Source organism: Parasteatoda tepidariorum, chromosome 11 (assembly GCF_982258835.1).
Source record: "Parasteatoda tepidariorum strain Cologne lab strain chromosome 11, Ptep-v5.0, whole genome shotgun sequence".
Taxonomy (NCBI): domain Eukaryota; kingdom Metazoa; phylum Arthropoda; class Arachnida; order Araneae; family Theridiidae; genus Parasteatoda; species Parasteatoda tepidariorum.
Genome location: NC_141765.1, coordinates 61,767,345 through 61,779,754, shown reverse-complemented (window position 1 = coordinate 61,779,754; position 12,410 = coordinate 61,767,345). Strand labels below are relative to the sequence as shown.

At 28.6% G+C, this 12,410-nt stretch overlaps 1 protein-coding gene across 1 annotated transcript in view; it reads left to right on the top strand.

Moving 5' to 3' along the window:
• The first annotated feature begins 2,636 nt into the window (after positions 1-2,636).
• The window catches only part of LOC107446646 (uncharacterized), a 222,840-nt gene continuing 213,066 nt past the window's right edge, over positions 2,637-12,410 (top strand). Inside the window, exon 1 of the mRNA XM_016061338.4 lies at positions 2,637-2,742. The gene's annotated coding sequence lies outside the window, so the exon portion shown is untranslated. The remainder of the gene's footprint in view (positions 2,743-12,410) is intronic.

The window sequence follows — 12,410 nt, the reverse complement described above, 5'->3', positions numbered from 1 at the left end:
TTTTGGTTTGCACAATGTACAATTAGCTAAGATTTTAAAATAAATTGAAATAAAAGTTTATTATTAGTACAATACACTAATTAGGTCAAAATGAAAGCTAACTTTTGTAATTTCCGAAATGATCAATCTACTCAGCTTTCTTGTTGATATGTTGAGGTGAATAAGTTAGAAAAAAATAATCCATGCTCTTTTATAAATAGCGTGGCAAGGATTGCTAATTAGTTTTTCAAGTGCTTACAATATTAAAGACGAAAGTTTCGTGAAATCTTTCGGAAAGCAAAGTGACTAACTGCCAAAATAGGTTGTCTAAAAGCATAACAATACATCTTTTGCAGATTAAAGGTTACAGTTACAAATAAAATGTTCCATAAACATTCAATTAATTCACGTCTGGCCAAAGTATTTCGTGTTCAAGAATAGAAATCTTTTACTGAGTTAAGTATGGCGTGCAAAATCAAGGCAAAAAGTGAATCCAAGGAGAGGTTGCATTTGATTTTTAGCACGAACATTCGATGCTCATAGTTGAAAAGCTTTCCTTAAGTCTATACACAAAGTGATTAACAAGCCAGTTGCATTTAGCATTCCATGAATAATAAATATGAATTTGAAATAATAAAAAATTATGTAAACCAAAAATTCATTGCTAATAGAGTAAATAAAATTGATAATATTATATAAGTAAATAAACACAACGTATTATGTTAAAAACAATTCTGTTAAAGTACTGAAAGAAAAATAAGAATTTCTGTTAAGTTACCTAAGTTGATTTTCAAACATGCATAAAATTTCAAGTTCACAAAGTTACGGATAAAACTGGTTTTTCCCAGTGCATTTCTGTAAAGGAAATTCCTTTCAAAGATTTCGATATATTGTTATTTATAACATAGATAAGTAGCCGACCGTACGGTGTAGTGGGTAGAGCCATTGCCTACCACAGCTTCGGGGGGAGGGGGCTTGGAGCTAAAATCAGGGAGTGTGACCAATTTGCACTTCCTCTGACCATGATTCTTATTCCACTCTAACTTAATGTTCCCGGTTGTTTCAAAGTCCGAAAAGGTTTAACGTCTATAATCTTGGAAATAATTTACACGCTGTAAAACGACTGAGTCTCCTGTAAATATTTTTATGTGTTTTTCAAGAAGCTTTCCTTCTTTAATACCCTTCATTCTTAAATAAAACTTCATATGAAGCAAAATCCTTCCGTAACCTCTCATGTATTTTTATAGAAATATATTTCTAATTTATTTTGCAGCAAAAACAGACTATATTTTCTATTTTATAACAGTTCTACTATCAGAGCCAATAAACGACAAGAAGTATGAGAATAAAAAGAACGAGTTGAGAATAATTGGAATACCTTAAGAGCAAAGTAGTGCATGTAATTTTTAAATATGAAATCCAAAATTTGGACGAAATTGGAGGAATAATTCTGATGAAATCAAATTTTGAAAATACGACATTTCTGGATTTACTGTTTAGAAATTACTCAGGCAATTTTTTAATTGTAAAAATTTTATAATTGTAACTCTTTTCTTCAAAACTTTTTCAATCAATTTTATGTTAAATAATAATTTATTTTTAGAAACCATGTCAAAACTGAAGCAAAAAAAACATAAGAAATAAAATAAAAACTTTAAGGGTTGTTTTATGATATTTAAGCAAGGAACAAACAAAAACGGGTCGTGATAACCCGGAAATTATCCCCCTTTAATTTTCTAATTCTGCTACTACTGTTAATTCGCAAATTTAACATTTTTATACATTATCAAACTTTAATGCAGAATTGTTCCGTACTAGGATCATATCTTACAATTTTTCAAGGAATAAAATTTAAAACTGACCAACAAAATTGAATCCAGAAAGGATTTTTTTAAAAAAAAAATTGTTGCAATTGAAAAATAAATAAAATCATATTATCTTATTTAAAAGTGAGGGAATAAATATGATTTTTTCTCATAATTATAAAACATTTTTTTGGTCAGAAATTATTTTATATCAGAAGCTAAATATAGTTTTCAAAATATGCTTAGTCTTTAACTTTATGCAATAACTATACAATGTATTGATGGGTATTAATGTATTGAGATATTTTTGAAATGTTGACAAAAATCAATTACAATAAACTCTAAATTTGTAGCAATGAGATCAATTCTTTTACTAATCTTGTCTTAATTGTTTTTTAAGTTGAAAAAAAAAACTTAAGTTGATTTGAAATTGGTTGTAGTTGAAAACATTTAATGTTCAAGCGCTAAGCAACTGAAAAAGACAGCGCGTGCAAACAGAAACAAATTGCCTGTCAAAATTGTTTACTTTTCTTTAACACTCTTCAGTACTCATAATCATTCTGAATTTCGTGACAAAAATTGAAAGCGTCAAGAAAATTAATAGTTAAAGAGATAGTCGACCTGTTGTTGTGGTCTTCGATCCAAGAACACGAAAAAATAAAGGAAAAAGAAAGAATGAGAATAAAAAGACAAAAAATAATCAGAGAAAGAAACTCTGGACCACGTGGTTTTAGAGAGCGATTTAGAAGATATAGGAAATGAAAAGTACCAAAGCACATGTAGCAGTTTTGTGTCGAATCCGAGTTGCTATAGAAACAGGGAGTGGTAAGGTTTGTGGTCCCAGTCCATTTCACTGTTATTTGATGAGTGATGTGATCAGGTTCGCACCCAGCGAACAAGAAAACAGCAATATGGGCTAACTATGACTATTACGTCTAATACAAGAATCAACTTTAAGGTAAGGAATTTGACTAATTAGCCTTAAGATCCCATGACTTCAGGGAGAAAAACTCTTCCTCAGTAATCGGTATTTACGTTTTGGGATTTTTTTCCCTCTTCAAATGTCTCTCTTGTTTTTTAATTAGAAGAAAGAGATACCGGAAATGAACAATTCCGGAAATATTTAGACGTTTCTAAAATTTTTATAAGGAGCAAAACAAGGCTAGTCTGATAAATTAATGTCATAAAAGTATATATTTCTTGTTCAATTGTTTATATTATTTAATACTTCTTGAAATTAAAAACTGTTGTTTAGAAGCAAATATTGTATTATGTAACATAGCTATTGATAAATCTTGAAACTTTGTCTTGAAATCTTTCAATTACAATTATTTCCTTTTTTTTTGCACTTTTGATAAATAAATAAAAAACTACATGAATATTTTGAAATATGAAGATACATAACTAAGGATCGTAATAAAAGATTCAAGCTTTGACAATTTTTTTTAAAAATTAAACTTTTATTGTTACTTTACCTTTCTTAATAGATAAACTTTTGGAAATCTTAGTATATATAAATAAATATTTTTTTGTTTTGTTAAATTTTTAACTTTAAAAATTTTATTCAAGCGCTTTAAGCTGTTCTGAAAAAATATTTAGACGTTTCTAAATTTTTTTTGAGGAAAAAATAAGGCTTGTCTGATTAATAATTGACATTAAAAAGCATATTTGTTTTGCCAATTTCAGTTCAAATTTGTTTACATCATTTAGTAGTACTTAAAATTAAAAACTGTTGCACAGAAAAAGCATTGTATTATGTCACACACTAACTGATAAATCGTGAAATCTTCAAGATTGTCTTGAAATCTTTCAAGTACAATTATTTCAAATTTTTTGTTACTTCGACAAATTAAAAAACTGTAAGCATGTTTTGAAATATAAAGATATGTGAATATATATTGTAAATCAAATATGCAAGCTTTGAAAATAATTAACCTTTTACCATTATCTTGCATTTTCTACTACATCAACTTTTGAATATCTTAGTAGATATAAATTAATTCCTTTGGTAATGGTAACTCTTTAACTGTTTTGATAAATTTTATATTCAAGTGTTCTAAGTTTCTTTAAAAAAACATTTATTTGAGTACAACTCATGAAGAAAAAAAATAGAAAACAGGGAAAGATATATATAATTAGGCTGATCAATGATAAATAAATTTAAAATGCAAATTTCAAAAAAAAAAAAAAAAATGTTAAAAACATCATTTAACAAATTTGGAATGTTTTGGTTTGTCTTTTTATGGGTGATAAATGAAATATATATTATTTGAATTCCATTAAAACAAATGCCTAATATTATAAGTTAAAGCTAATGCACCAGTATGCCTTGTTATTAATACCGTAAGCCGGGGCGAGTCTACCCATCCAGGGGCGAGTCTACCCATTTTAGTTTTATTTAATTTTCACTATTTTAAATTGCAAATAAATTTTTTTTTACCGACGGAGGACTTAGTTCAGACTCTAAGGAAGATGGAGCTGTAGTAGTTTGATCCGTTTTTATTTATTTGTCGTCTTTTTAACCGACCTGTTCAAACGTCTTTTGAGAGATTTGTATTGAAAATCAGCAAACTTTTAGTTGGTGCTCCGTAAGTATATTATTATTATTACTATTTTCACTTTGGTTAAGTGATAAACTTATCTAAGACTAAGATTACATCAATTTTATATGAAAAAAAAACAAAAAGAATGTAAGTTTTGCTGTAGTGAACAAAAAGCCAGAATTCGCGGGGCGAGTCTACCCATTCGTATTTAGTCTTAATAAAGCATAATAATATAATTTAGAACTTTGTTTATATTAAAATTAAGTAATTTTAAATGAATTTGAGTATATTATTTTAATTCTGCATTGATAAATTTATCATTAATAAATTTATCATTAATAAGAAAATTTATAGGTTAAATATAAATGTAAATATAAAATATGTTTATTTTACCTATTTTTTCAATTTTTATATTACAAAATTAACTTTTTTTTATTTAATATTATATTTCAACGAGAAAACATTGTAAGAAAAATCACACCTCCCAAAAGAATGGGGAAAGGATTTTTCATGATTCCCAATGTTTGAATTTCGATTTTGTTAATAATCTTTAATTATTATTATTTATTAATTATTTAATTGTAAATTTATATTAATTTTAATTTATTTTTATCAACAATAATCAGAAAAAAGTGTTATTTTATAATGTTAATGATTATAAAAACAAAACTATGATTAAAATGTGATAATCGATCAAATACTCAATTTGTGTTATTTTATGAATAAAAAAATGGAATATATAATAAAGTTATGAATTTTACTTCATACATATCCCATATGGTAACTAAAATAACAATTTAATAGTAAAATTTGATTATTTACAATTTTAACATTCATTTTAGTAGAATGGGTAGACTCGCCCCATACGAGAGATTTGTCAACAGTTCTATAAAAATATACAGTAACAGCGTAACTGTTAATATTTTCTAAAATCGATTTCACAGCTTTAAAGAGGGATAAATAGCGATTCCGAAACACCTATTAAAAGCCTTTTTTCTTTAATATTTACAAAAGTTTGACCACTTGAAAGTTGACAAACTGAAAAAAATGGGTAGACTCGCCCCGGTTTACGGTACTACAAAAGTTTTCACGTGATTTTTAAATCTATACTGCCAATTTTTTTAAATTTTCAAATAAACAACATGTAAGGAATCGCGGTGATCAAGCTTCAGAAATGTTTTTGCATAAATTTCTTGAACTCCAGCAAGTGCGGCAAGGGATGAAGGGTGTCATTTACGCCACTGTTTATAGTTAAAGTTGACCATAAATGTGGATGTAGTTATACAATTATATTCATACTGATATACATTATAAAGAGACACATACAGTTTCATTAAGATTGAATAGAATTCTAATCAAAATTAAAGTAATAAAATATGCATATTGTGAGTCGCAAATTAATATTTAACCAAGAATAATGATAATATTTTTTTTTAAATTTCCAATGCCCACCTGTGTTACCATTTCGTCAATTCAGGTACTTACAGGGCAGATTTGTTGGCCACTCTTTCAGGGGCACCACAGTAGGTGCGTCAACGTTGCTCCCACAGTAAGGACAGATATTACAGTGAATTAAAGAACATCCATGCCTTGTCCGGCATTTGAACCCAGAACCTTTCTGATGCAAGACCAGCTCCTTGACTCCTAAACAATCCGGTCGGCCACAGTTCATAATAATTATAACATTAGTAAAATGCTTTAGAAATCTGACAAATCACGATCACGGCTTTCTTTTAAATTAATATATGCATTGAGAGTGGTTTACTCTGGTTTTAGAGCAGAGTTGCTAAGAAACGTATTTTATCTTTTGATTTCTCGTTTTACACCTCGTGGGAGGATATTTTTTAAATGGAAAAGCCCTATAAGAATAAGTGCCACCACTTGAGCCACCTTGAGCAATCACTCCCTTAGAGCCGTGGTGGCTCAAGGAATGTAACGCTCGATTCCCAGTGAGGTGATCCTGGTTCGAATCCAAGCAATGGCTGGTCGATATGAATTTTGCACTCGGCTCGCCATTGACCACAGTGCTGACGTAAAAAATCCCCAGTTGTAGACGAAATCATGTGTTAGATCCCGTCGCGGTCGGGTTAACCTTGGGAGGTTTTGGTATCTTTTTCCTTTTCATGTAATGCAAAAGGTGGTTAGTTCAATCAAAACGTCCTCCATGAAAGCTAGTTTCTTCAAACGCTTGATCTAGGAGTCTTCTGCGTTGGGTTCAAAACTAGAAGGCTACGGAGTAGAACATTGGTAAACGTAAAATTGGGTTGGCTGTTCAACGACGGTTATAAAAGAATTGCAAAAAAGTACACTCTAATAAAAAGTTTTTCAATCGTGCGCTCCATTGAATTCAAGTTTATTGAATGAGCTGATTATTCTTGTGCAGTAAAAAAGCGCGAAAAATGTGCGTTGTACCATTTTTTAGTATTTTTAGCTCTGTGAGCTAGAGATGCGAAATAGATAACGCAATCAACTTTCTTCCTTATGTTTGGATGGTTGCTTTGATCAATACTTAGAGTAAAAAATGTAAAAATTTTTGTGGTGAATAAATTTTAATAAATTTGTGGTAAATAAATTTTTTAATTTTAAGTTTCGTCCAAGTTCCTCTTCGTTATCTCATTTATCATCATAATAATAAAAATATTTTTGTTTTACTTTATCTTTCTCAGGAATTTATTAACAAATTATTTTAACTTTATTTTATGTAACAGATTTTGAGAAGATTAACAATTTTGCTTTGGTTGAGAAGTTCATGTAAGTAATAATTGTTTAAAATTATATGTAATTAAATTCCTTTTTAGTTACTAGGTATTTCAGGCCTAAATTGGGGTTAAATAGAAATCAGAAAACTTTCTTTTGGCAGAAATTATTGGAGTAGTAATTTTACAGGAAAAAAAAGAAATATTTCATAATTTGACTAGAAAAATAAATTAATTTACATTCTTTGCTCTAAGCTAAGAAGGGAATTTTTTGAACTATAATTATGTTAGTTTTAATTACAAACAAGCCTAAGGCAAATTTTAAATTAGTCGAAGAATATAATGTTTGATCATTAATTAAATTTGTTTCATTTCCAAACTGAAAATCCGAGATATGCGTGAGTTAGATATTTGTAATTTTCTTTTACTTGATGAATAATTATATTATCTATTATTAAAGCTTTTAAGTTTATTGATTAAGAAATATGAAACTGAGAGAAGTATTACCTTGAGATGACAAATTGAATTTTAATTATATTCAAATAAACTAAATTATATATTTCTAGTAATAAAGTATTTATAGCATTTCAAATTAATTAGTTTTTTTTAATTTAAATTAATTTATTCTTAAGAATAAATTAATTTATTCTTAAGAACACTATGCATCATATTTGAATTTAAATATAAGTTAGAGGTTTTCTCTCGAATTTAAAATGTTAGCTTTCCTTGGTGTCCTTTTCATATATTTTTCTGACTCACTAATTAAAAGCAACAATATTTTTTAATATTTTTTAATTATAAAATGCAGTCTAATAGTTACAATATGTCAGATTATTGGAATTATATTTGTACTAAAATATAAAATTAAAAAGAAATGCTTGAAATTTTTCTTTCATTCATATACAAAAATTGTAATTGATTGTGTAATTAAAAAAGATTCAGAGACGAATAATTACTTTTCTTAGATCAAAATAACTGCAAATTCAAAAATTATTGCTTGGAAGTGAGCTGTGTTAGGAAGATTTTACCTTTAACACAGAAAAAGATACCGTTGTTTCATGCTGTATTTCATGACCATAAATTAATAAATTAGGTTAAAAGGTTTAAAAGGTTAAGAAGCAATAATGTATATAATTATTCCAATATTATTTTTACCTTTTAATTTCATCACGAAGTCAAGTTTGATAAAAGTTTGATGATTTCGGTAATCATGTAATTTTGTGAAGGAATAAGTTACTTTTAATTATAACAATAATAGTATTTATATCTCACTAGAGCTGCATAATAGGCTGTTTTTTATTTTATTTTATAACCATCGTTGAACAGCTGATCATATTTTTGGGTTATACTAATATTTAACTATGTAGCCTTGTAATTTTGAACCCAAGCCAGAAGTCAAGGGAACTCCTGGATCAAGTATTGGGAGCAATTTGCCTTCGTGGAGGACGTTTTGATGGAACTAACCAGCATTCACGTTACATGGAGAGGAAGACCACGAGAACCTTCTATGGTTAGTCTGATGGCAAAGGGACTCTTACCCATGATCCGTCTACCAATTAGGATATTTCACGTTAGCGCTGTAGCCGGTGCAAGCCGGATGCGGATTTGTATCGACCAGCCATCGCAGGGATACGAATCCATTTCAACTAATTGGGAGGCGAACCCTTTATCCCTTGAGCCATCGTGGCTTATAATGGGCTATTGGCGACGGTCTGGGAAACATCTCGGAGGATGATTCGAAAACAAGCCATCCCAATTATAATCTACTCCAAATGGGATGGTTCTCCCGCTCTGGTAGCCCGCTGTCCTGCGCTGATCAAAGTGGTCTGCAACCAGCTCATTGATCCCTGCCAGTGAGGCTAGATATCGGTGATCCACTCGGAACCGCGTCTTACGATCAGTCCACTTGAGGACAGAGAAAATTTAAAGAAAACGCATACCAATATAAAGTAATTTAAAGAAACATAAAATAGTGATAATCACTCAAAAAATTAACACTTTTAGGACATAATTTTGGAACTTTCTTTAAAAAAATGCATCCACTTTTTGAATTTTTTTAATACTGTTATAACATTTAAATTTTCTATGAGGCAGAAAAAAAAATAAAGGTTTAAAATATTGATGTATTCACAACTTTTGATGAGAATAAAGTTATTATGCTTTATTAAAAACTTCGGCTTCTGATACTAGCATTTAAAACTTTTAAAAATTTTATTAAGTTAATTTTTCCATTTTTTAATGATAAATGAAATAAAAAATTTAATACTATATATATTTCATGCATATATAGTTTATAGTACTTGAGATGTTAAAACTAAAATAAAAGTAATCAAGTCATAATGAAATCAAATGTTATAAGTAATCAAATCATAATCATTCAATATTTCCGGACAAAAGTCAAACATGGGGGAAATAGCATTAGTTCTTATCCCAAGTTCAAATTTTTATAAAGATCTATTATTTTTATCACTTGAAAAAGAATAGAATAGAACTATTCCTTCGAACCTTGAAAAAAAAATTCTCAAAATTTTCTAACTTTTTGTCCCAGGTCCTTCCACAAAAATAACCAATGAGCAAATTTTCTTCTTACCTTGCTTGGCAGAGTACTGTTATTATTCAGCAGTATATGATGAAAAAATATGGAAACATAAAATTAAAATTAACAAATCATTCTTATGTTAAAATACATTATATTCACATTGTTAATAGCTTATAATAAGTACACTTTTAGGAGTGATTTAAGCTTTTCTCTAAAATTTAAGGTATTAGACATGTAGTTGCTATTTTTTTTTTATGTACAGCAGCTAATTTGGTATACCGAGTGTTCCGTAAAGACCACCCTTTAAATATATATATATATATATATATACTGCTGTGAATGACCGAAATTGATGGTTGCTGACTTCCACCGGTGAATGTTGACAATAGCATAGTCGCTTTGGTAAATGTCCGAAATATATACTAGGTGTAGTTAAGTGCCACTGCCAGACATTTGTCCGTTATACATTTGCCCGGTATACCCTACACTGATGTTATTTTAAGGTTCAGTGCCACTGCCAGGTATACATTTACCTGGTATGCCCTGTATCAATATTTTCTTTAGGTCAAGTGCCACTACCCAGTATGCATTTAACCGGTACTCCGAACACTGATGTTTCTCTTAATCTACCCTCAGCAGATATTAAAATATCTAATAAATATGATAATATTAACGAATAAAATAATATCAAGTCGGATCTAACAAATATCTCGACATTCACCAAAGCGACTATGTGATTGTTGACATTCACAGGTGAAAGTCGACATTCTCTTGATTTCTGTCATTGATTGTAACATACATATTTAAAATCCTTTTAAAAAATGAAAAAAATGGATACACTTAAGTGGTCGCAAATTAATATTTAACTGAAGAAAACGCAAAATCACTATCGAAATTTGATCAATAACGGTAGAGAAAAGCAGAAGTAATAATCATCAAAACAGGTTTACCACTGGTTCTTTTCACTACGATACCGTAATTTTTAAATTACCGTAATTTACGTTGACCGTAATTTTTAAAGTAATAATTACCATAAAATCACCGAATCACTCTCATTAAATAAATATTGTTGTAAGAATTACGGCATAATATTTAACAGTCAATATTTATTAACTTCCCCTTACCAGTTGAGAGCCTAAACATTGTGATATATCCTTGGGTGTAATTTAAAATACACCTTTAAATACACCTTTAAATAGAAGAAATAATTTTGTTGCGCTTATTAAAAGGACTTTAAAGAGATTTTAGAAAAAGAAGAATTTTTGTTGTTGCTTTAATACTTCAAATATAAGTTTCGAAAAAATAATATTATTATTGTTAAGAAGTTTAAAATTCGTTCAAAGGGATGATGATTTTGAATTATTCTATATTATTACTGTTCAAGACAATTGTTTAAAAGCATTACTTAAAAATCATAGAAAAATCAAAGCTATAGCGTATTTTGCATTGGTGTTAATTATTTGTGTATTATAAATTGTAGGTTTGTTACCGAAATTGAATTTACTTTTTTAAATGATAGGGTATTTTTTTTTTCACTTTTATATTTTGCTAGAAACAAACAAAGCAACGTATAACTTTTGATTACCGTAAACAACAGCACTGCAAAAAAGTGTTGGAGAATAGTAGCCACCATTTTTGGTGTTGATGGAAACTAAAATTTTTACACTGCATGTAGTCACATTTTTAATTTAAATTTTCACTGTAATATTTTAATTTATGTATTTATTCATTTTTTGTTTGTTTGTTTACTTAGAACACGTATTTTCATGCGCATTAGAATCATTTTAATAGCTCCATTGCAAAAACATTTCATTTATAAAACAAGTACAATTTTAGTAGTATATTTGCACTAAAAACCCAATGGTGACAACTATAACCGAAACTTTTTACAGTGTTGTTTGTCATAATAGCTTCATAGCAAATAAGGCAAAGTTTATAAATTAAATCTATAATTTTCTTGATAAAAAAGTCAATATTGATAGTAATACTTTCGGCTTTCGTAACAATGCGTTCGTCAGAGTAAATAAAATGAAGCAAACAAATCAGATTTCTAATTTCATGATAAAAAGGATACTAAAACCAATCACTTTTGACTGAAAAAACAACTTGTTTGCCATCTCAAATTAATCTTCATCATTAAAACAAGTTTCTCATAATACTACTTACTTTTGGCTGCCTTCACAGCAAATAGAGCGTTAAAATCTTTTAATTGTTCTTATTATAGAAGTTTTTGTAGGAATTATATTGGAAATCAAAACAAAGTCAATGTCTCGAAATAATCTGTTACATAAGGCTTGGGATTGAAAATAAAAACAAGTTCGGAACTAAGTTATCCTTTTAAATCATTAGTGTTTTCTTGGGAAGAAAGAAACAAAACAATTTGATATTGAGTTCTGGCAAAAATTACGATGTATTAGTTTTTTATATTTTGTTTGAGTAAAATCGTATTTACTATTGTTGTTAGGGAAAAGTTGGACAAAACTGAGCCTTTAAAGATTGTCTTTTTTTCTGAGTGACTCTCTGAATGAAATTAAATGTTATGCTACAAAAATAAATATTATTTAATACGGAGAATCTATATTTTGGATTAATATAGTTATTTTTTGGAAGCATGTTAAAACCCTGTCTGTGTCGGATAAAACCAGATATTAATGTACTTCCTGAGAAGACGAAATTTGGTATACACAGAAATAATGAAAAAATACGTTTATTATCAAACTGAATGATTCATTTATAACATTAACGATGAGGAAACATCATTTAATTGTAGGTTTTACAGTATACTCTATTTTCGTTTTCGAAAATTTGCGTGTACACATCTACCTGTTTTCAAATTTATCACAAATAT